This window comes from Nycticebus coucang, chromosome X (assembly GCF_027406575.1).
Source record: "Nycticebus coucang isolate mNycCou1 chromosome X, mNycCou1.pri, whole genome shotgun sequence".
NCBI lineage: Eukaryota > Metazoa > Chordata > Mammalia > Primates > Lorisidae > Nycticebus > Nycticebus coucang.
Window position 1 is genome coordinate 17,023,245 of NC_069804.1, and position 26,000 is coordinate 17,049,244.

Genomic DNA, 26,000 nt, shown 5'->3' on the forward strand with positions numbered 1-26,000 from the left:
AGGTGATACCTTTTTTTTTTTTTTTTGCAGTTTTTGGCTGGGGCTGGGTTTGAACCCGCCACCTGCAGCATATGGGGCTGGCGCCCTACTCCTTTGAGTCACAGGCACCGCCCAAGGTGATGCCTTTTTGAAAGGCAGAAAGATATCTTCTTTTCAGAGCTATTGTGGAAATAAATGAGACAACATAAGAAGAGTTCCTGGCACCTAAATGGTTTCTACTGCTGGGAGGATGTTTCTTAATGCCTAAGACTTAGACTTCTGTGATTCCACTGCCTACTGGCTGTGTAAGCTTGGGAAGGTTACTAACACCTTATCTGTAAAATAGAGATAGGAACCACTTGTATCAGTTACCTATTACTGTATAACAAATTACCCCAAAACTTAGTGGCTTAAAACAACAGACATTTGTCATCTCACAGTTTCTGTGGGTCAGGAATTCAGGAGTGGCTTAGCTTGGTGAGTCTAGCTCAGGGTCTTTCATGAGGTTGCATTCAGGATGTCAGCTGGGGCTGCAGTCACCAACGCCTTGACTGGAGCTGGAGCATCTGCTTTCAAGATGGCGTCCTTGCATGGCTATTGGCAGGAAGCTTCATTTCCTCACCCATGGGCCTCTCTCCACAAGGTATCTTGAGAGCACCCTAACAAAATGTACCTGGCTTCCCCCTTAGTGAGTGATTCAAGAGAGAGAGCAAGGAGAAGCTGCAACACCTTTTGCAACCTAGTCTCAGGTGATGACCATCTGTGACCATCACTTTTGCCATATTTGATTTGTTAGAAGTGAGTCACTAAGTACAGTGCACATTCAAAGGGGCTTTAATGGGTTGTTAAGCTAGGAGCTGATGGTTCCTTCTCCCTTCAGTCTCCTATAATCCCCTGTGGTCAGAGGAGTTAGCCTTGGGGAGGGAACTGACCACACCACATCTCCTGGTCACTTCAGGTGCCTTGAGCCACAGGCCTGGCAGGTAATAGTGGTAGGAAGGTGGGGAAGGAAGTTTTAAATTGGATTGATTTGTAATATCTGAAAAAGACCTAAAAGTCAGAAAAATTATCCAAAATATGAAAGGACGTGAAAGGCAAATTTGCCAAAAAATATTTCTCAAAACAGTGATTGGAGAAAAATAAACTGCTTCACGTTCATAGCCCATAGAGTTAAGCCTGCTTGGTAATAGCTAATCCCTATAAAGTCCTTACAATGGGCCAGGTACTCTCCTAAGCATTTCACAAATAGCTCACTTAAACCTATGAGGGAAGCATTATTATTACCTTCATCATCTCAATTTTATAGAGAAGGAAACTGAGCCACAGAGAAGTTGAGCAATTTGCCCAAAACATAAGTAGAGCTAGCATTCGAACCTAGACAATCTGCCTCCCAAGTCCATAATTGTAGCCACTAAGCTACACTGCCATAGCAACAAACCACTTTCTTTTTTTTTTTTTTTTGTGATTTTTGGCCGGGGCTGGGTTTGAACCCGCCACCTCCGGCATATGGGACCGGTGCCCTACTCCTTGAGCCACAGGCGCCGCCCTTTTTTTTTTTTTTTGGTTTTTGGCCAGGGCTGGGTTTGAACCCGCCACCTCTGGCATATGGGACCAGTGCCCCACTCCTTGAGCCACAGGCACCACCCCACAAACCACTTTCATATGGCATTCTATTCTGGTGTGGTTTTCTTTCTTGGGTCTTTTGAAGCTAACATTTCTTTTCTTTCTTTTTTACTTCCTTCCCTCCTTCCTTCCTTTTTTTTTTTTTTTTTCCAACATGGAACAGACAAAAATGCTTTTATTTAATTCTTGCTACCAAACTCCTACAAGACATTAGGATTTGATTACTGTTTCTAGCTCCCTGGCTAACTTTTCATTGTCTATGATTGTGGTAGTCATTGTTTAGCACATTTGGTCACAACAATTATGTCCTGAAAAAAATTTAAAAGAAAGAACAGTTAAGTTTGCTCAAGGTGCAGAAGAAAATTGATTAAAGTGTTGAGGCCAGTATTTCTGTTTTTTTCACACTGTTCATGGTTAAACTTAGTGCCTGGAGGACAGGGATAAAGGCTTTAATAGTTAACGATGAGGTATTGGACTGAAATTTCTAAAATTACATTTTCCTAAATGGTATAAACTTTAAATGAAAACATGTAAGATCTGACAGTGTGATTTAAACTCTGAGCAGGGCTAAGGAATAACTAATACTCACCTCTTCCTGCAAACACTATAAATTTACACATTGATTTGATTCTCAAGCTTTTCTCCCAGATCCTGATTGCATTATGAGGTCTAGGCCCAGATGGGCATTTCATAAATGCTTTTTGACAATGAATAGAGGCTTATTTGGTTTTCTAGACTTGTCCCACATATATTCAGGATAAAAATGTCTCCCGTCTTGATTGCCACTTGTTTATTTATTATTGAGACTCATAATGAGTAACACTCGTGTTCTGACATCTGTAGTGGGATGCTTCTGTGGCATCTAATAGAAACTCTAACTCAAACCATCTTAAATGCAAGTAAAAGACAGAATATGTTTAATTGAGCAACTCAGTGGTGTCATCAAGAACCCAGTTCTTTTTTCTTTTCTTCCTTTCTATTTTTCAACTCTGCCTTATTTAATGTGGAGGCTTTGACCTAAGACGGGTTTCTTCTTAGTCACAAAATGGCTGCCAGCTGCAACTGAGGTACTTGTTTCCTTGTTCATCTAGCAGGATCTACAGGGAAAACCTCTCTCTGGAATCATGGGATGTTAAGTCCTTTCCTTCATTCTAATTGGGTTATACATTTATTGAGACTAATTGGGACTCAGCCCCTGGAAGTGTGGAGGGAATAGATACCCAAACACAGTTGGGGTTCTGATGGAAGGGCAAAGGAGCAAATAGATGCTAGGGAGGCTCTGAAACTGTTTCTTCTTCTGGAAGATGTAAGAATCTTGCAGAGAATTGTGAGGATTACAGATGATGTAGTTAAGGTCGCCAGATTTAGCAAATAAAAATAGAGGTTGTACATTTAAATTTGAATTTCAGATACATAGCAAAGAATTTTTTAGTATAATATGCATGCCTCTTTCTACAAACACTACAAATTTACACATTGGTATGGTTCTTAAGCTTTTCTCCCAGATCCTGATTTCCTGATTGCCTTGTGAGGTCTAAACCCAGAAGGGCATTTCATAATTTTTTTTTTTTTGACAAGGGTTAGAGGTTTTAGTCTTACAGCCTTGTCCCACATGTATCCAGGATAAAAGTACATCTTTATACTAAAAATTATTCATTGACTATCTGAAATTCAAATTTAATAAGGCATCTTGTATTTTATCTGGCAACCCTAAATGTATGTAAAGTTCTTGGCACATAGCAGGCATTCATTCAGTGGTATTAGTGTTCTTTCCACATAAGACAAGAGCACAGTTAAGTGGCTGAATGATAAGTTTTTAACTCTTACTAGAGTGCCATGGCGTCAACCTAGCTCACAGCAACTTCAAACTCATTGGCTCAAGAGATCCTTCTCCCTCAGCCTCTGGAGTAGCTGGGGTTTCAGGCACCCCCCGCAATGCCTGGCTAATTTAGAAACGTTAGCTTTTGACCAAAAGAGGAATTAACTGAATCGGCTGTGACCTCAAGAAGCCCCTAACCAGGGGGCTCACGCCTGTAATCCTAGCATTCTAGGAGGCTGAGGTGGGTGGATTGCTTGAGCTCACAGGTTCCAGACCAGCACTGAGTAAGAGTGAGATGCCCTCCCACTCCCCCCTCTAAAAATAACCGGGCATTGTGGTGGGCACCTGTAGTCCCAGCTACTTGGGAGGGTGAGGCAAGAGGATCGCTTGAGCCCAAGAATTTGAGGTTGCTGTGAGCTGTGACACCAGGGCAGTCTACCACTCTACTGAGGTGGACAAAATGAGACTCTGTCAAAAAAAAAAAAAAAAAAAAAAAAAACGAAAGAAAGAGAGAGAAAGAAAGAAAGAAGGGAACCCCTCACCACTACTCAAAACCAGATCAAAGCAAATGTTCCTAAGTGAAAGGTCTTATTTGCATATATGGATGGCACATTATAAGACATCAAATATTACTATGTAATACGTGAATCACTATGAAAGTTTTGAGACAGACTGCATTTATGCCCACTATTTCACTTCCAAGAAACACAGTCAACTGCGTCTTTTCTCATTCACCTGTGCAGGTCTCAGCTTGCTCAGGTTATCAGTGTTGCTGGGAGGACTGACTTCATTTGCTTCTATCCCCGCGGATTTTACATTTCTTGATTTTTGTGTATCTCAAAACTTTTGTAATGACCCATGTATTAAATTGGACCTAATTCAACGATGTTCAGTTATTGATTTTTTCCTTATCTTGTTCTGAATCTATACAGATACATCATTCTTCATTTGATTCAGAGTAAGGCTGCTGAAATTCCTAGTACAAAGGCACTAACTACAGGGCTAACAATGTAGCGATTGCTCCATGTGGGTGAAGCTTGAGGTCACAGCACTGTTAATTTGCATCTGGAGGAGGCAGGAGACTCTGCAAAGCCCTCTGTTGTTGCCTTTGACTCCATTTTCTCTCACTGCTAATTCACTACTCCTACCTGTCAAATATTCTAATATACCTCCTGAAAAGCTAAAGAAAATGCAGGCACTTTCATTTCCTTATCAAATATTCACCATGTTACAAAAAGAATACCATATTGGCTTGGCATCAAGGGGTCAAACCCAGCATACTACATATTGTTACCAGATTCACAACAGGAATAGATTAAGTGGATTTTATCCAAGATATCTATTTCCTATTACAGTACTGCATATTTCTAATTTGGTGGCAGCTATGACCTCATACACTTCATATTTTCTGTGCTTGTCTTAAAAGCCAAAAAAAGACCCTATTTTCCTATGCAGCTTTACATAGATTTGTCTGCAATGTCTTTCTTTAAAAATTATTTTTCTTAATTTTCAAAAAGTTGCATTGGAAATATATCTTGCTCCATTTCATCACCTCTTCATTCTCCTGGGAAACCTGGTCCGTGGTGGGTATTAAGATCTTTACATTTCTACTGGTCGGGCGATGACTTCATTTCTTTCATGCTAGCTGGGGAATCTTGTGTAGCACAGCATCGGACCCAAGTGGAGCTGTGGGCTGCTGCTGCAACAGCCCATTGCATGCACCCAGCTGCTGCGTAAGGAATCCTCAAGCTGCTAGTTCTTTGCTCCTAACTCACCCAAGGGATCGCAGGCTGCTGGATGAATATATGTGTGAGTGTATACAATGTGTGTGTGTGTGTGTATGAGCAGCTGCAACAGTTGGGCAGCAGCAATGGACTTCCATATAATTTTTACCGACGACAGAGATAAACCATCCTCCATCCTTTATTTCCAAGCAGTGCCTCAGCTCCCGCCCCAAATGTGTTCTCCCTCCCTTCCACGACCTCTCCTCCCCCCGCACGGGTCCCTCCGGAGAGAGGCCAGGATAGCAGCGCTGCAGGCAGGATTCCCCCTTTTTTTCCGCAGTGACAGGCGGATTCCGGGGCCTCCTCGCCCCCTCCCTCCTCCGCAGCCACCCCTTTCTCAGTCACGATCTCCCTCCCTCCTCCTCCCTTTCCCTCTTCCCTTTCCCCTTCCCTTTCCTCCTCCCCCGGCAACAGCTCCAGGCTTGGGCCCCGCCCCTTCCAGCCTCTCCAGCCCAGGTTGCTAGGGCCTGGCAGGGCAACCAAACCTGGCGTGCTGGGAGGCGCGGCACGCGCGTGCGCGTGCGCGCGCAAGCGAGCTTGTACAAGGAATCTGCGTTCTGGCTTTGGAGTCCCGAGCACCAGCAGCGCGACCAGGATGCGCGAGCTCGAGCCCGAGGACGAGCGCTCTCTCCGTATTGGCTTCAACCAAAAGTGGGCGTGGCGAAGGCGGAACCCCGCGGGGCCTGAGAGGCTTCTCCATTGGTCCGAACGCTCCGGCCGGGGCGGGGCAGTTAGCAAATTAGGCTGCGCGTTCGCGTCTGTGAGAGGGCGGGGCCGGAGGTTTCGGTTAGTTGTCTTGTGCTGTTGGGGAAGGTACAGAAGCGACGGCGGCCTCGGGAGCTGTGGGGTCCCCTGCTGGAGGCGGGGGACTCAGCTGGGTGAGTAGTCGCGCCGGCACCTACCTGCCAGGCCTTCTTAGTGCCACTTCGGCCCCGTGTCCACCCAGTTTTTCCCACGCGAGAGGACTCAGCCAGTCCCTCTGGGTGAAAAAGAGAAGGGGCGGCGGCGCTGGTCCCCCTGGAACGGGGCGACGGGGCTAAGGCGTCCCAGTCTGGAGTGGCCTCTCCGGCGCTTCATCGCGGAAGGGCTTCCCCGGAGTGATTGGGGCTTCATTTTGGGGTGTGAAGGAAGGAGACAGAGTGTGAAAGAGGGGTGGCGGGTCGAGGCCGCCCCGCAGGGCTCCCCTCGGCGGCGGGTCTGCGGTGTCCCCGCCCCGCCGCCCCCGCTGCGCTAGCTCCTCAGGGCTTGCGGCGTGGGAAGCCCCTTTCTACTGGTGCCGAGGAGGAGCCAGCGCTCCGGAGCCCCCTGCCCGAGTTCCGAGGGAGCCACATAGTTGCCAGGGGCTGTGAGCTGCGTCCCCGGCCCTTCTGACCTTGGCTGCTCGGGAGGGTGGGCTAACGACCCTCCGCCGGCTCAGAGGCTCCCGCAACCTCTCCCGAACAAGTTTCAGGCGTTGCTATGAAGTTTACCACTGGCATAGTGGGGAAAAGCAGAAATTGGCCCCTTCTCGGACCTTCATACCCTTTGGACCCTAACAGAAATTGAATTCTGGGGTTTGGAACCGTCTCCCAGAACGAACAGGTCCTTCTCGCATTGACCCGTTGCGTGCCCACGTTGGGGGAAAAAATAACCTGAGCATATTTCAGTGTAAAAGCAGATCTTCCTTCGGGGTTTTGTTTTTCGCTTCACTTGAGTGTTAAAGCACAGATGCCTGAATAAGAAAAGCCTGACCTTAGTATCTCTACAGTGTAATTAGACGAGTGCGGTGATAGTGAAGTAGTTGCGGATCATTATTCTGTTAATCTATTTTAATTGGCTGAAATTTAAGCTGATTTTAGAAAGTATTGGTTGACATAGGATAATTTGTTTCTGTGCATCTGACTTAGGTTTGTTTGAAGGTAATGGTTATGTAGTTAATGTAAAGATACAAATTAATTTGCGAGCATGTGACTGAAACAGGAGACATAAATATGTATAGAATAGAGTTATCGTTTTAACATCTGCTGGAATATTTCCAGTTTGTTCCTTTCTTGCTGTAAGATAAAAAAAAAGTCTTCACCGAGGCTATTCGGAAATATACATGAATGACATTTAGATGTAAATTTGTTTTTAATTCCTTTAAGTATTTTAAAATATTTTATTCATAGAGTGTGAGGAGGCTATAATTACTTGTCCCAGTGTCTTTAGTGTTGAAGGGGATAGTATAAATATATTTCACAGCCCACTTAGGGTTCATTAATAAGTTTATAAAAGGTGTACCTCTTAAATATTTGACAATATAATAGTTCAGTATCTACAAAGCCTTTTAATTTCTGCATTAAAAGTACTGTTTTAGGGTTGAGCATTTTTGACGTTGACACTGGAACCGGGAGTAAGGAAGCCTGCAGCAGCATTACCAGTTTGACACCACCAGTGGGTGTTTCTGTTGACAAATGCAGAGAAGAGAACATTTGGGAAGGAAATCTTTTTTTTGGGGGGGTGAGGGCGGGAAGGAGCCAAAAGAGAAAAGCTGTAGAACTAAAGCTGCCAGCACTGTGTATGCTGAACATTTCACAAGTACAAGAAAACCTAATTAGGGAAAAAAATTGCATTTGGCTGTATTAAATAATAGAACTCCAAAAGAGGCATACTAAAGAAAGGTTAACCATTCCAAGAGTGTTAAATAATCCACCATTTCAGAGTAGTTGGGGGTTCCTCATTTGCAAAGGGCATCAAATCTCTTTGACTTGTCTTGCCTTTTTAACATAACTAATGCAACAATTGATTTGATATATATGTTTATTAAAAACAGTTTTGTATTCGAATTTTCTTTATTTAGCATATTTCCTAAGCCTAATTAAAAAAAAATTTTTTGCTATGTTAAAAAAAATTAGAAATAGCATTCTTTTTCCAGAGAATATTCCTTTATTTCCTGCTCAGTCTTAATAATTTATTCATCATTTAGGGGCCCGTGGTAGGGATTTTTTTACCCCTTTATCTCAGGCTTTTGATTTTACTTTTGCAAGTTCCCTAGCTAAATCTGCCATTGTTTTTATTGTAATTTTCTTGGAGTTATTTAAATCAGAGAGTGACATCTACGGTGTTCCCTGGGGCTTTAAAAGGAAAGGCTCCCATTGAAAGAAATTGCAGGGCTATCTCACATAGATGAGTAATGGAAGGTTGATTGGTTGTGAATCAGATGTATTCTGTTCCAAATATGCTGCATGGGGTTAAGGTAGTTTCATTTAATGCAAACCAGATTTTACATAGTTTTTCCACTTTGAAGGTACAATATTGTTAACATTACAAACTGAAAAAGGTGGAGAAATTCCTTTAAGTATGCTTCCCACCACCACCCCGCAGCCTTGTTTCACTACTGTGTCCAAGAATCTGGTTCTCAACAATAGTTGCCTTGTTGGAAATGACAATGACTTCCCTTTAGAAAATTAACCTTTCATTACGATTTACACCTCATTTTACTTTGTAATAGAAAATTTAGCTATATCTGAGAAATTGGCTGTAGGAAAACTGTAAAGAAATGAGCAGGAAAAATGAGTTTTCTTTAGCATGTCTGTTAAAATTTCGTATTTTCTCCCTTCCATTTTGATAACTTTGGTGGTTATCTCCTTTATTTCTTATCGATATTAGAAGATATGCTAATATAGTACTTTATTTGGGGGCAATTATTGTGGGGATATGACTGTCAGGTTTTAGATACCAGGCATTTAAGAACAAATGAATCCACATGCATAGATCCAAAATGTGAGGGAAGTCCTTTAGATAACCCTTAACTTTGGTACAAGAATAAAAAAATATGAAGCATTAAGTTGCTTTCTAAGTAGAAAAGACAGCTTACTCAAAGCTGGGTAATTTTAGATTTTAAAGTTTTTGTTTGTTTTTTTTTTTTTGGCAACAGCAAATTCTTTGATAGAGGAGGAGATAGAATCTCATAGGTTCTTTACCATCAACTTAGGAAAATACAATTGAAAGACTGTATTTAAACTTTCTGTTTGGAGGTTGTCCCAATTTGCTTTCAATGTTAAACTCAACATTGGAAATCTTTTGTTTGTGATGCATGATTTCAGTGTTCAGATTTTAATTTTTGATAGTTTTTCCAATGTTTCCTTTGTATATAGTAGTGGGTGGATGACTGAATTACTCAAAGATCTGGCTTCATTACTCATTTGAGTTTGTACATTTCTTTTTTTTTTAAGTAACATCTTTATTCAGATATAATTCACACACTCCACAATTCACCCATTTAAAGTATACAGTTCAAGACTATACTTTCAGGGATCACTTGGATAGTTTGCTCGTTTGTTACTAGAGTCATTTCCCTGAATGTGTAGAAGAGAGAGGAAAGAAAGTGATGAAAGAAAAGAGAGAGAGTTTGTACATTTCTTCATACTAAGATATGAGGTCGGGTGCAAGTCTGTGGACAAGTGTGAAAGCTAAAGATGAGGACCTTCTACCTCAAGAGACTGATAACATTTAAACATTGCAGTTTTGGGAATTACTAGAAAATTATTTATTAGGTTAAAAGGACCTAGCCCATTTGCGTCTTTGAAATTGGTTGTCAGTAGTTTGAATTTAAGCTCTTCACTTAGAAACATTTGTGTTTGAGATAGTTCTAATCAGGGTCAAGTTTTTGCTGTGGTCTATATTGGGGCAGTCTTCTCTATAATAATTATAATTTATTTATTGAGCACTGCCGAATACAGATACTGTGGCACATAATTTATTTGCATGTATGTATGTGTGTTCTTACAACATCTCTATGAGGTAGATGTTTTTCTTAATTTCCTCAATACGTGTCAGATAGGCTTAGAGAAATAAAATAATTTGCCCAGATTACCCAGCTAGTCAGCAGAAGAGCCAAATTGCCATCCAAACCGGTCTGTCTTGAAGCTGTGCTCTTCACAGCCATGCTTTGTACTTCTCTTTAGGAATCTGATTCTCCAAGTGTACTTTGTGTTCCTACTGTACATTATAGTTGGGGCGTATTGGAAGTCTAAATATGATTCTAGGAGTTCATGGGTTACATGACAAGACTGGCTGACCGTTAGTCACATGGGAGGCTGGTCTCAGATCCATCATGACTGTTGGATAGGATAACTGTAAGTACAAGACTTTTCTAATAGAGGGTCATTAGTTCTATTTCTTTATAAATGAAGGTTGTACATAATCATTTATGCTCAAAGTGCGGTAGCTGTTTCTAATTAACCACTTGGTATTTCATGTTTCTGCATGTTCCATTATAACTTTTGCCTGACTTTGATTAAATTTACTACACTAATAAAGGCTATGAAGGTACTCCTTAAATTCAATTTTGTGGTTTAGATGTACTCTTGAAATAAAATGGCAGCCATTACAATTTGCAGATAAGCATCTTTACAATTACAACAACTCCAGTGAAATAAAATCTGGAGGTGAGATTTTTATAGAGATAATGTTTTTGTTTCTTAATACTTAGAGGTTGGACTCTAAACATTTTTTAATTTGAAAGTAGAATTTTCTGCTGCTTAAAGCCACTTGCAATTCCTGTTTTTCTTTAAACAAGACCCATCATTAAGAGAGCTAAATAGTTATTTAGCCTAAAAGAACACTTTTTAGAGGTTCATGTTAGGGAGGAAAAGGACTTAACAGTTTTTTCTGTAATTGATGAAAATCACTTTTGTCCCTTATCAAAGGTGGAAAGTAGTGATGAATGTTGTAGGGCCTCAGGGCCAGAAATCATCTTGGCCAAAGCAGTTGTTTTACACAGGTGGCGGCTATATGTAAGAAGTTTTGTGGATTTTATTACAATGTACAGTTTTTCAGTGTGCATTTATTTAAATAGCTTTAATGAGGTGTTTTACATACCATAAAATTCACCCTTTTTATGTGTAGCATTCAATGATTTTTTTTTTTAGTAAATTTATGGAGTTGTATAACTATCATAACAATCCAGTTTTAGAATATTTCCATCTTGCCATTGTGAGTTTTTAAAACTGTAGTTACTTCACCTGGGTCCCTTTATCATCAGACACTGATAAGCAAAATTGTGTAGCTCTTAAAAGATTTCTTTAAAAAAATCTTCTTAGACATATTATCATTTCTTGGTACTTTTTGTATTTTCACAGGTTTTCCCCTAAACATAATACATAACAGAACATAAAAGACTGTACTACAAATGGCATAAATTACCTTGTGTTTGTGGTTTTGATTTTATTTTTGTTTGATCTTTTTTTTAACCAGCAAATAAAATGCAGCATTCTTGGGGATATGTTGGAAATGCAGGGAAAAGAAATCAAGGTAAAAGTAATTATTGTGCAAGAAAAAAATTAGATATAAGACCATGGGCAAAATAATTGGTTTTCTGGATTTTTTTTTTTTTTTTTTACAGTTTTTTTTGGCCGGGGCTGGGTTTGAACCTGCCACCTCTGGCATATGGGGCCAGTGCCCCACTCCTTTGAGCCACAGGCACCGCCGGTTTTCTGGATTTTAAGGTAACAACATTGTGCATTTTATTGTTTGGGCTCTAATCCCCTTTGATAGATCCATGTCTACTGCGCATGTCATAGAGCAGGTTTCATAAAATGCAGGTATTTAATCACATTACCTACTTGGAAACGGCTTGTCATGCAAGGTACTGTAGCTGCTTTTTGCTGCCTGCATCATTTTCTTCTTAGTTTAGTTACCTTCTAGGGTGGGCTGGGAAGTAAAGCTCAGCTGGGAACATTGAATTTGATCCAGTTGTACAGCACAGGCTGATCTCAGCCGCGTGTGCAAATGTTCTCCTTCGTTCAGTATTATTGCTTGTGTAGATGGGCACTGCTGTAGGGTCACTTAGGATGTTATTTTTTGGGTACACATAATAGAGGAACAGAATGATTTGGTTGGAAGTAAGGTGTTACTGTATCTTACTTTCATTGCCTTTACATGAACATTTCTCTATGGAAAGTGATCCTTACAAGTGTCAAGCAGGTAAATCAGTAACTCCTTGTGTGGTAGGTTATGTCTGGATTTTTAATAACAAACAGGTTAGACACACAAGCACTGCTCTGATATTAATAGTTTACTGTCAATTATAACTGGCTTGAAATAGGCTTTTTGTTTTGAGTGCATAACAGCTATGGCCATATGATTCTTTTATTTTGTATCCTTCATAATGTCAAAGTGCTTTCTGACAGTGAAACTTCTTTGACTTAGGAGATAGTGATTCTGATAGTAAAAAACAACTTTAGTTTCTGGAAATTAACAAACAATGGATAAATACATTTTTTTTATGATTGCCTTAAATTACTTTAGGTAAATTGTAATTTTAGATCCTCGTTTTAGATTTTGTATTATTTTCAAAGATTAGATTCTTGATTATATTATAATTAATCCGATTAAACACACACACTGGTGCTAATAGTTGAAGAACAGATTACTAACTTGGATTTGCCCCATTCCCCTGACATCAGCCAATTGTAGAAACTAGTTTCCTGTTGAGTAGAATCCTTCAGAGTTTACCAGAGCTGGTTAAGACATGACATATCCTAGAATTTATCCACACACCTAGACACACACCATGCCCTGGTTTGTGAGCCTCTTATGGGGCATATTGACTTTAATTGCCAGTAATCTTTATTACTGATATTATTACTAAATTCACGTTTAGCAGTGCAAGAGAAAAGAGAAAGTTTGATCTTAATTGTACTTACTGAAAATAGTTGGCTAATTTTGTGCAAATTGGCATTTTATACTTCATCAATTATTTCTCAAATTATTTGTATTACATCTTAAGGATCTGTTCTTCACTTCTTCTTTTAGCAAATACTTACTGTGTACTTACTGTGTGCCTTGACTATGTTAGAGGCTGCATTTGAGTGATAAATAAAATGGAACTTGGCCCTATCCTTAAAGAATTTAGTCTTGAGATGGAGGCAGAGGAAAACTACAGAGCATGTTGTGGGTAAAATGGAACCTTGAATACCTCAGGGGTTAGGGGTACAGACTGCCCTCCCCCCACAGTTAAAAATCTGAGTATAACTGTAAAAAAATTTTTTTGTGTGTTCTACACGTTCAGAGAAACTTCTCTGATAATGAACTATAGAAGTGATTCCTGAAAGTAGTCTTTCTAAGTATAATTTTGGACTCCCCCAAAACTTAACTACTAATAGCCTACTGTTGACTTGATACCTTACCAATAATATGAACAATTAACATATATTTTGTATGTTATATGTATTATATACTTTATTCTTATAATAAAGTAAATCAGTGAAAATGTTATTCATTCAAATTATAGAAAGAAAATATACTTACTGTTCGTTAAGTGGATCATAATGGTCTTCATCCTTGTCATCTTCATGCTCGGTAAGGTGAGGAGGAAGAGGAGGGGATGGTCTTGCTGTCTTGGGGTGGCAGAGATGGAGGATACGGAAGGGAGGCAGACGTCACTTTTATTGGAAAAAGTCTGGGTGTATGTAACAGAAGAGGGTGAAGAATCTGTTCTTGGTGAGGAGGTAGGATGGTCGCCCTGAGGAAGTAACATTTTAGTGAGACCTGAAAGGTGAGAAGGCCCTGCTCAAGTTGGGGAAGTTTTCTAGTTTTAAGGTGCAAATGCCCTGAGGTAGGGTGAGAGAGAGACAGGGAGAAGCTTTTGAAAAACAGAACTGAGGGCGGCGCCTGTGGCTCAAGGAGTAGGGCGCGGGTCCCACATGCCGGAGGTGGCGGGTTCAAACCCAGTCCCTGCCAAAAAAAAAAAAAAAAAAACAGAACTGAAAGAAATCCAAAATGGCTGAAAAGTAGAGCATCAGGCAATGAAGTGGAAGGAGGCAGGGGCCAGATCTTGAAAAGGCTTAGTAGGCCATCTGCTGGGTTTTTAAACTTGTTTTAAGTCTCCTGGGAAACTGTTGAAGATTTTAAGCAGGGATGTGACACAGAATGAAATACCACAAAAAACAAGAGTTTTAGCTAATGGAACCTTTAATATATAAGGTTTAATATATAAGGTCATAATCTCTTATTCTTCTATTATCTCATTAACATTTTTGCAACTGCTCCCTTGATTGTCATCTGTGGTGTTCTTGTCATTGTTTTTATAGATACTGCCTTTAATTTTCTAAAGGCTCCTTTTCCTTTATCTTTCACCATTCGGTTAACCTTAGATAGGAATGTCATTTCTATTTATAACCAAATTAAAATATTTTTCCTAACATTTTTAGCTCTCTTCCATATTTAAACTTAAAATTCTTTGCTAGCCCCTCACCCTACACACACCTTTAACCTGTGGGAGACGTTTAACATTCTAAACAAAATGTTTCATTAAATATCAACATTAAAATTGCTTAATTCTTTTGTTTTTTTCTAGGTACAATGTCTTAGGTCTAATGTAATATTTCTCAGCATTTATGCTATTTCATATTTTATGAAATAACATTTGAGTACTTACATTGTTTTCAGAGAATTCGTTAATACTGTATAGGAGCAAAAATACCTTATTTAAATGTGGTTCTCATTCTGTGGCCTTTTTTTTTTTTTATATTAAACTGGTCTCTGCCAAACTTTTTATGTTCAAACTGGTCTTTTATGTTAAACTGGTCTCTGTCAAACTTTTTATGTATGTGAAAGTGCTGTTGTAAAGGTGTTATTTTGTATATCCTGATATGTTTCTTCTGTAGTAAGCATCTTTATATGCTGGGTTTTTGGGGAAATCTTTAGCCATGCTAAAGTTTTGCTTGCCTTGATAATTGAATGAGCATTCATTTAGGTCTTCCTTGGTGTGAGGTTCATGCCTGTATAGAAAGCTGATGCTCACTTTTTCCCTCCAAAAATAGCCACAGCACCCAGCGCTCCTTCTTCAGATTCTTACTTTGTTTTTTCTTTCTTTAAAATTTTTATTTATGTATTTATTTTTTATTGAGACAGAGTCTTACTTTGTGGCCCTTGGTAGAGTGCTTTGGCGCCATAGCTCACAGCAACCTCCAACTCTGGGCTTAAGTGATTCTCTTGCCTCAGCCTCCCAAGTAGCTAGGACTACAGGTGCCTGCCACAATGCCTGGCTTTTTTTTTTTTTTTTTTTGTAGAGATGGGGTCTTACTCTGGCTCAGGCTGGTCTCCAATCTCTGACCTCAGGGCAGTCCACTTGCCTCGGCCTCCCACAGTACTATGATTACAGGCGTGAGCCACCATGCCCAGCCCAGATTCTTCCTTTGGAATCTACATTTTGATGCAGCCTTAACTTAGCTTGCTTTTGCCATGACTTCTTAGGCTTTTCCAAACCATTCTATACCTACTCTGTATTCTGTCTTTGTTGCTTTAATCATTTTTCCCCCATTTTTTAGTAACTTGAGTTTGCAGTTGGCTCTGGCCATTACTTTTTTCACTTTCTATCCAGCCCAGGACATTTGTTTTGAAAGATTTGCCTCATTTCAGATTTTAGAGTTTGAAATTGACGTGCTAGTAGGTTCTTTAACATCTAGAGCTATTGTCCTTGGTTTAGAGTTGCGTTTTTGAGTGCAGGGTTGGTAAAGGAAGTTCTTACTGATCTGTCTTTGGCTGACTTTATGCTAGGGTAATAGTTTGGGTATTTTATTATCTGTTCTTGTTCAGGCAACTGAAAAGTTATTGGTCATCATATGGTAAGTGATAGGGATGCAAAGACAAGCTATGATTTTCTGCCCTTAGAGAGCTTGTAAACCAGCAGAAGAGGCAGAAAAACGACTGAAATACCATGTGGGTGATATACATGTTCAGATGGAAATAGAGGTTTTGGTACTCTATGTCACAAGAAGTACACTCGACATACACTTAAAGTGACTGGGAAAGGAAATGATTTCTTAGTGCTTGTGAAGAGTCTTAAAGGAGGCCCAGAACACTAGATGGGGGAAGAGGTGTATGTGCAGAGTGTTTATTCAAAGACACAGGTCTAAGGATGGGCATATAAAGCTGGGAGAATGGCAAGAAGTAACATGGATTTATGTATTACATGCTTTGATTTGATGATTGTATCCCAGCTACATCCCAGATCTTTTTTTTTTTTAAATATACAGACTCTTACTATGTTGCCCTCGGTAGAGTGCTGTGGCGTCACAGCTCACAGCAACCTCAAACTCTTGGGCTTAAGCGATTCTCTTGCCTCAGCCTCCCGAGTAGCTGGGACTACAGGTGCCTGCCACAGCGCCTGGCTATTTTTTGGTTGCAGTTGTCATTGTTGTTTAGCTGGCTCAAGCTGGGTTTGAACCCGCTAGCCTTGATGCATGTGGCTGGTGCCATAACCACTGTGCTATGGGTGCCAAGCCTGCTTTTCATTTTCTTCAAGAACTTTTCCTTTGCATTCATGACTTGGCCCAATTGGCCTAAGAGGCCTACCTTTTCACTTATCTCATCTTTTGTCATGCCTTCCTTACTACGCTTAATCATTTCTAGCTTTTGATTTAAAGTGAATGATATGTCACTCTTAGTGGCCACTGCAGGGTTATTAATTGGCCTCATTTTAATATTGTGTCTCAGGGAATAGGGAGGCCTGAGGAGAGGGAGAGTCAGGGAATGGCCAATGGGTACAGTGTAACATTAAAGATCACTGATCACAGATCATCATAACAGATATAATAATAATGAAAAAGTTTGGAATTTTGTGAGAATTAACCAAAATGTGTCACAGGGATGCAAATTGAGCATGTGCTGTTGGAAGAATGGTGCTAATGGACTTGCTCAATGCAGGGTTACCACATACCTACAATTTTAAAAGACATAATAAAGTGAAGTGCAATGAAAGGAAGTATGCCTGTACTTACCATTAAGCAGAACTAATATTCTCTAAAGGTGTTGCTTATTTATCATGTGACTTGCCCTACTTATATCCCCTAAGTTGGGTTTAAATGTATTACCACATTGAGGTAAAATATTTGCCCTACATAAATGCCCTTTGGGGATACAATGACTTCAAAGAATCATCAATCATATAATAGCCGGTTAGTTAGATGGAGGATTTTGTTTTTATTTATTTATTTATTTTTTACTCATCAGCCTAGCTCACAGAAACCTCAACCTCCTGGGCTCATGTGATCTCTTGCCTCAGCCTCTCCAGTAGCTGAGACTACATGTGCCCACCACAATGCCTCGCTATGGAAGGGTTTTTTTAGCATACTGTAGTAGACTTTTGCCATTTTGGGTTGCCCAGTTTTTCATTTTTTTTTTAATTGATGATTTCATACGTTAAAGGTCCCACTTTCCCAGTAAACTTGTATCCCTGGTCTCTCTGGTAGCTGGGAAATAGGCTTGTGGCCTGGGTTTGACCAGTGACTTACAGAGACTTATGTACAGAAGTGAGCATTGTGAGCAATCATGTATAGTCCACTTGATGACCTGGTGATCGTGTTGACAGAGGTGTTTGGTTTTCAAGGAATGGCAACGTCGAGGCTTAGGGAATTCAGTCCCGAGTTTATATGTGCTAAGTGATGGTGGCAATGTATGTGTGTGTGTATATACTGTATCTATATGTATTTTATCAATATTTATCTATTTGTTTTCTCTGATTCTCTGAGATTTATGGTTAGATGTCTTACATTAATTTTGGAATATTTTTAACCAGTCTCTCTTTAAATATTTCTTCAGTCTCATTCTCTTCTCTTTCTGGTCCTAATTACCAGTGTGTTTGATACTTTGATAGTGTCCCACAAATCTTGAATATTCTAGTTTTTTCCCCCCACTATTTTCTCCGTGTTTTGGGATAATGTATGTTGACCTATCTTCAAGTTTCACTGATTGTTTCCTTGGCTGAATTGAATCTACTGATGAGCCCATTGAAGGCTTCTTTGTTTCTCTTAACTATTTTTCAGTTTTAGCACTTTCCTTTTATTCTTTCTTAGAATTTCTGTACTGAAATTACCCATCTCATTTTGCATGTGTTTCTCCTTTTGAGTTAGAGCCCTCAATATGTAACATACAGTATTTCACATTTCATTTTACATATTTTCAACATCTGTTTGATTCTGTGTCTGTTCCTGATAAGTTTTTTGTCTTTCCTGAGTGCTCTTTTTTTTTTTTTGCCTTTTTTAGACCTTGTGATTTTTTTGTTTATTGTCACAAGCCTGACTTACTGTATATAACACTGGAGACTGAGGTGTATAATTTTTTATCTCTGTAAATGGGCACTTCTTTCTGCTAGGTCTTTAGTGCTGCGATTTGAGTTAACCTAGTTGGGAGTTGGGTTGTTTGTTTTTGGTTGTGGTAGTGATAGTGATGGTTATCCTCATTGTACTTTAGTCTTCAAATTCTCTGAGAAGTACTTTGTGATTGGGCAGGGAGTTGGTTTACCAGGAGTGCCTGTCCCATTCTAAATTTCTGTCTTTCTTTCTTTTTTTTTTTTTTTTGACAGAGTCTCAAGCTGTGGCCAGGGATAGAGTGCTATGGCGACACAGCTAACAGCAACCTCCAACTCCTGGGCTTAAGCGATTCTTTTGCCTCAGCCTTCCAAGTAGCTGGGACTACAGGCGCCCACCACAACGCCCGGCTATTTTTTTGTTGCAGTTGTCATTGTTGTTTAGCAGGCCCAGGCCAGGTTCAAACCTGCCAACCTTGGTGTATGTGGCTAGTGCCCTACTGACTGAGCTACGAGTGCCAGCCCATTCTAAATTTCTTGACTCTCCTTTAAATGTGCCTTAGTGAGGGTCTGTTTACATGCTCTTGATTTGTCCTTTCTCCCAGTAGTATTCTGCTGTTACTGTTCTTGGACGTTTGTTAGTTTGGAAATGGGTAGGAGGAGTAGGGTATGGTCTCTGTTTTTCTGAAGGCTTGTCTTCCCTAGTGGAGATAGGGGAAGAGATGATCTGAGTGTAGAGTCTTGCCCCTCAGGATTACCTATTGTTCTGTCCCCTAGGTCTGCATCACTGTCAGAATCTGGCACTCCTCCAGGTTCTCTCCTCTTTGAGTGCCTGGGGAGAGGTTGGTGGAGAAAGATTCTGCAGAAGGTTGGGGTCTCCCCAATATCTGTGACTGGTGGTTTCACACGGTCCTTTCAGTAAGCCTCACCAGCTTTCACTGTTCTTTTTTTTTTTTTTTTTTTGCTAGCTATTTTTGCTTTTTGCTAGCTGTTCTCTCTGAACTCTTTTTGATGTCCAGTTGCAGTTTACCCCAGGTGAGCACAAGGTTGTCTCCTCTCTCCCTGCAGGCACTGTCTCTACTTATTTTTTGAGCCAAGTGATTGCTCTGTGTTGGGTTTAAAGAAATTCATAAATTTGAAATTGGTTTAGCTATTTTTTCTTGTAAGAGGGTGTAGCTATTATTCCACGATTGAAGCCAGAAATTTTGATTACTTTTAAAATTTAACATATTTACTTAAGTCTAAGTTTAATTATTCCTATCATCCTGAATAAGACCAAGATTTTAGAATGGATCTCTTAACCCTCATCCCCTCTTCCATTTAATGTTGTTTATGTGTTAGTTTTGCCTTGGTTAAGCCACATTAAACCTTAAAAGTAGTGAATATTTACTCACCAACATGTTTCTCAAATACGTTAGCTTACCATTCTTTATTCACTCCACTTCTTTCTTGGTTTATTTTCCTTTATAATGTTCAAATAGTTCTTTCAGTAAAGGTCTGTTAATAGTAAACTTGGTCTTGGTGTTTCTCAAAGTGTCTTCACTTTTTCTCATGAATGATTGTTGAGCTGGGTATAAAATTTGGGGCTGAGAATTATTTTCCTTGAGTACTTTGATAGTTACTATTTTGTTTTTTTGTCAAGTCTTGTTTCCTAATGAGAAATCCCTAGTCATTTCTTTGTAGGTAGATAATTATCTTTTCTCTTGCGCTACCTTTATGATTTTTTTCCTTGTTTCCAATCTGTAGTTTTTTGCAGTGTCTCTTAATGTAGATTTGTTTTATTTATCTTGCTTTTCTTTGGAGTATTCCATTAGTCTGAGGATTCATGTTGTTTTCAGTTGTGGAAAAAAACTTAGCCATTATCTTTTAATATATTGTTTCTCCATTTTCCATTTATGGAACTATTATTTAGATATGCATTGGGATTTTTCATTGTATCCTCCATATTGTTTGAATTTTTGTAATATTTCATATTTCTACCTCTTCTGGGTAATTTCTCAACATCTATTTTATAGTTCACTAATTTTGTCTTTAGCTGTATAGTCTATTTGTTAATCTATTGTGAAAATAAGTAATTCAGAATCTAAACTGTTTGAACTCTAAATTATTTTGACCTTAAAGGAATGTGATTATGGGGCCTGAGTCACAGGACAGGCAGCTGTTTCTCTGTTTATAGGTTAGACGTCTTCCTTACTTGGTATTGTTTTGTAAAAAGTTGTTAATGACTAAAGGGTTGTAGGAAAGACCCTTTCATCTTCACTGTTGATCTTCATTATGGATTAACTTCATTCTTACCTTTCTCTCACAAAGACAGTATTTTAAGATGGAATGTTAAATATATTCTTTTTAAATTGGGAAGGAAATTAAAACATGCCAAAGGAAAAGAAAGCAAACTAACTTTCTAAATTGTTGTAACTCTAAACCAGCTTTGTATAGAAAGTGTTATAATTCTTCTAAATTTCTTTGTTTTCTACCTATATAAACAAGAATTTACTTTTGACTTTGGAATACTGGTTCCATTTCTCTGGAGTCTATTGTCTCCCAAATGGCCATTCCCAGCTTTTCATTTGAATAAACTCTTTGAAACCGATTCTTTCAGTTATTTTGAGTTGACATATTTATTGAGGGTTTCGCTAAAAAAAAAAATTGCTTATATTTTTAAATTTAAGAATTTCTTTCAAATTTGCTTTTCAGTTTTTATAAGGGCATATTCTTTTCTATGAACATTTAAAAATACAGTTATAAGTCTCCTTCAGATTATTTTCTTAGCTGTAGTTTTTTTTTTTTTTTTGTAGAGACAGAGTTTCACCTTATCGCCCTCGGTAGAGTGCTGTGGCGTCACACAGCTCACAGCAACCTCCAAATCCTTGGGCTTAGGCGATTCTCTTGCCTCAGCCTCCCGAGTAGCTGGGACTACAGGCGCCCGCCACAACGCCCGGCTATTTTTTTGTTGCAGTTTGGCCGGGGCTGGGTTTAAACCTGCCACCCTCCGCATATGGGGCCGGCGCCCTACCAGCTGAGCCACAGGCACCGCCCTTAGCTGTAGTTTTTTTGTTGTTTGTTTGTTTTGAGACAGCATCTCACTATGTTGCCTCAGTAGAGTGCTGTGGCGTCTCAGCTCACAGCAACCTCAAACTCTTGGGCTTAAGTGATTCTCTTGCCTCAGCCTCCCAAGTAGCTGGGACTACAGGCGTCCTCCACACACCTGGCTATTTTTTTGGAGTTGTCATTGTTGTTTAGCAGGCCCAAGCTGGGCTCGAACCCACCAGCCTTGGTGCATGTGGCTGGCGTCACAACCACTGTGCTATGAGCACCGAACCTTAGCTGTAGTTCTTGAGGAATAAAATTTCCCATTTCTCTTCCCTCCTTCCAATTTTTTTGTGCTTGGTGTGTGTGTGTGTATGTTTTTGTAGTTTGCGGTATTTGACAATTTGGGAATTGTTTGCCTATGCCTGGGGTTATGAGATGCTCTTTTGGGTGGTTTTGCATTTGGAAACTCATGGAACCCTTTGAGTTCAGTGCTTCTGGCGAATTTTTGAGCTATTTTCAAATGGTTCTCTGGTACTCCTGGGTTTACCCTTCTGGTTTGGTCACTCTTTCTATGCATGTTCTGGGCTGTAGCTTTTTTCTCTTTTTTTCTTTTTCACCCAAGCCCTTTGTATCATTTGGTTTTGTACTATTGGTTCACCTCCAGCTTTCTTTCCCATGTACAGACTTGAGGCAACTTCCCCAGTTTCCTGGTTCTATAATTATTTGAGTTTATAGCCCTTTGTTTAGAGGGCAGGAGTGAGCAGGTCTTTGTCCTGTGAAGAATCTCATTTAATAGGAAGTAGTTACAACCACAGGCATCCTCTAACTTGAGCAAGTTATATTTAACCAAAAGTTCATGTAGATGTTGATTGTATAGTGCACACTTCACATATCTGATAGGAACTGTGTTAGTAAAAAACTGGATTAGTTTCCCAGGTAAACCTCATGAGACTGTTCTTCCTGTTATGCAGTTGAAAGGGACGGGTGTGTGTGTGGGGCCTTGGTGTGTGTCACACTTTATGGGGGCAAGACATGATTGCAAGAGGGACTTTACCTAACAATTGCAATCAGTGTAACCTGGCTTATTGTACCCTCAATGAATCCCCAACAATTAAAAAAAAAAAAAGAAAAAGAAATTCATATGGACTTATGAGTTCTTTGGGACTGTAATCAGTATATAGTGGTTGATTACTGTAGAAAGGTGCATTTCAACATTTACAGTGAGAAGGGAGTGTGGTGGTTTCCAACCTCAGTTGTTTCATCTAGCTCTATTCCAACCAGTCCCTGTTGTTACAAACCTTAGCCTCTTTTCAGACCTGCTACTTACACTCAGCCATGATCTTGCTTCCATTTTACTAAAAACCTGGAGCCTTCTGGTTGATTTTCTTCAGCTTCTGGCTCCATCTACAAATTTATCAGCACCTCCCTCCCCAGAATGGCCCTTTCCGCCTGTCTCAGAAGATGAAATGCTTCTGCTGTTGAAGGCTAGTCCCTTGTCAGGTGCCCTTAGCATTGCTACTTCTTCTTTGGCAGCCTTTTTCCATCAATTATTCCCTGTCTTCCCATTCTGTTCCTAGTGGTTCTCAGTTTGAGGGGTTGGATTTTGTCCCCAGGGGACATTTGGCAAAGTCTGGAAACATGTTTGGTTGTCTCTACTGGGGGGTGGTGGTGATTTGTGTGCTGCTGGCATCTAGTGGGTAGAGACCTGCAAGGCTGCTGAACATCCTACAATGCACAGGACAGTCCCCACAACAGATTACCTGGTCTAAAATGTCAGTAGTGTTGAGATTGAGTAACCTTGCTGCTTCCTCAGAGTCTCACTTTTGATCCCTTCGTTTTTCTTTGCCTGTTAACTTATTCCTAAGGTTCTCATCCTAGAAAACCTTCCCTGAACCACTCCTCTCCTAGTTCCCTTTTTCCCCTTCTCATCTAAACTTTTGAAAGAGTGGTCTGTACTCTAAAACTTCAGCTGTTGCTCTCTGGCTTCCCACCACCATCACTGCTCAAACATTTTTTGCTGAGATTGCCTATGACTTCTTGTGTGATGCATCTAGTGGATTCATTTAGTCCTAATTTTACTTGACATTTTTGTTGCACCTGACACTGTTAATCACTATCCTGTCACTGTTAATCACTATCTCCTTGAACCAGTGTATTCCACTGCCATCCTTGTTCTTCTCCATGCCCTTCTCTTATATTTCTCTTTTTGCCTCCCTTGTGGACTCTCAGTATTCTGCTTGTTCCTAACATGCTGCTGTTACCTGGGTTTGACTTCTTAGCAGGGTTATCATAGGTCATTGTCTCCATAATGTACCCCATTTACCTCCAGAATTTCAGTTCTACTTATGTGCAGCTGTTTTTCTAAATTTCTAAATTCATTCCCTACTTTTCCCTGCAAGCCTTTGACTCAGTCTAAATAACCTGCTGGAAATCTACACCTGAATATTCCACAGGTGTCTTACACTCAGCATGTCTAATGTGAAGCACATCATCCTTTTCTCTAACTTTAAAAAAAAAACTTCCCCAGGCTCTGTTAATAGTTCTGTAATCTACCCAGGCTCCTGATATAGGTAGTTGGGTCATGTCCAACTCAGTTACATTATCTATAGTTGCCAGAGTCAGTATGATATAAAAAAATACATATTTTTTTGAAATAGAGTCTCACTATGTCGCCCTCAGTAGAGTGCTGTGGTGTCACAGCTCACAGCAACCTCAAACTCTTGGGCTTAAGCCATTCTCTTGCCTCAGCCTCCCGAGTAGCTGGGACCACAGGCACCCACCACAATGCCTGGCTATTTTTTCGTTGTAGTTGTCATTGTTCTTTAGCAGGCCTGGGCTGGGCTCAAACCTGCCAGCCTCGGTGTGTGTGGCTGGCACCCTACTCACTGAGCTACGGGTGCTGAGCCTAAAATGTAATTTTAATCATATCATTGACGCACTTGAAAGTCTGCTCTGGTGCTCGCTTGCTAACAGGAGAAAGAGAACGTGTAATACAAAGACTGAATTCCTTTATGTGGCCCATCAGGCCCACCTACTTCTCCAACCTCACATCCTTTCCTTGTTTGCATCAACATTATGCTCCAGCGGTATAGTACCCTATAACATTTTGTTTCAAACTTGATGTCTTTGCCTATGTGATCTTTGCCTGGGATGCAATATTTTTCTCCAGAGTGTGTGGGTTGGAACTTTTTTTTTTTTTTTATTAAATCATAGCTGTGTACATTAATGTGATAGTGGGGCACCATACACTGGTTTCATAGACTGTTTGACACATTTTCATCACACTGGTTAACAGCCTTCCTGGCATTTTCTTAGTTATTGTGCTAAGACATTTACTTTCCACATTTACTAAGTTTCACATACACCCTTGTAAGATGCACCGCAGGTGTAATCCCACCAATCCCCCTCCCTCTGCCCGCCTCCCCACTGCAGATCTCTCTGCTGAAACTTTTCAAGCCAGAAGAGGGTGGTCATCAACTTTTAATCTCCTAAAGCAAAATAACTTTCAACCCTGGAACTTCTTCATGGAAGTTACAGTTAATTGGCACCTGGCCCGATTTCTCTGGCCTCAACATTAATGAGGAATATTTCTTGTCTGAATTATCATTTCAGAGAGCTAGGATTGGGGTAAATGTTGGCATTAGTCCTGCTGAAAGAAGGTAGGGAAAGGGGCACTGGCTAAGATGTTTCACAGCCCTTCAGTTACGGAGCTTTCTACTAGCCATTTCTTTCCTTGATCCCTGCTACCTCTAATTTTGTTATCTTTCAAGGGTTCTTCAGGGAAAATGTAGGGAAAAGAGGCTCTTTTGTCTACAGGAAGTGTTGGATTCATCAGCTCTGTTGGATTTTGCCATGTAATCCATCTTAACCTGTGCCATAATTCCTTGGAATTCCTCGTCAGTGTATCTGCTTGGAGCACCGTTTAGACTGTGCTCCAAGGCTGCTCTGGATTTATTTTTATATTTATTTTCTTATTTCATTGGGTTTTAATGTGGGACGAAAGATAAACATGTGTTTTAAATTTAACTATTTTAAAGTAGAACTTTGGTGCCCTTTATCTCATGTAGACCCTTTTTTTCTCTATTGTAGACATCAGGGCCGAGAATGTCTTTTAGAGGAAATAAATACCCTGTTTCCCCGAAAATAAGACTGTCTTATTTTAAGGTGTGCTCCCAAAGATGCGCTAGGTCTTATTTTCAGGGGACGTCTTATTTTTCCTGTAAGTAGGTCTTATTTTCGGGGAAACGGTACTTGTGTACACTTTTGATCATTTTCTTAACACACTGGCCTTAAATACTCCTTGAGAATCACTGGGGGTGATGGTAGGTGAATCACATGGGAATGTGCCACACCTGTGAAGAACGTAGAGGAAACACTGCTGATTTGCCTGAAGGAAATGTTGCCTGTTAAAAATTTGTATTGTATTGGCCAGTCTGGCCGAAGGATTTCTCATTTCTGTTGGATTTTTAAAATTACTAGTAAGATTGAACATTTACAAGATTCATTTATTGGACATTTATATTTTCCTTTCATGTTAATGATGGGTCCCCCCCCCATGCCCTTTGGTAGGGTTTCCTTAATTCTTTGAACATGAAATAAGTGAACACTGCCAAAATGTAAGATAGGTTGCTCATTTTTTAAGGTTTAGATTTATTATGATCTGATTCTTGGAAAATGAAAATCCACTCTTGGTTTTTGAATAATACATACCTTA

General features: G+C 40.0%; 1 protein-coding gene across 1 annotated transcript in view; it reads left to right on the forward strand.

Moving 5' to 3' along the window:
• The first annotated feature begins 5,978 nt into the window (after window positions 1-5,978).
• The window catches only part of CDKL5 (cyclin dependent kinase like 5), a 189,542-nt gene continuing 169,520 nt past the window's right edge, over window positions 5,979-26,000 (forward strand). Inside the window, exon 1 of the mRNA XM_053580115.1 lies at window positions 5,979-6,083. The gene's annotated coding sequence lies outside the window, so the exon portion shown is untranslated. The remainder of the gene's footprint in view (window positions 6,084-26,000) is intronic.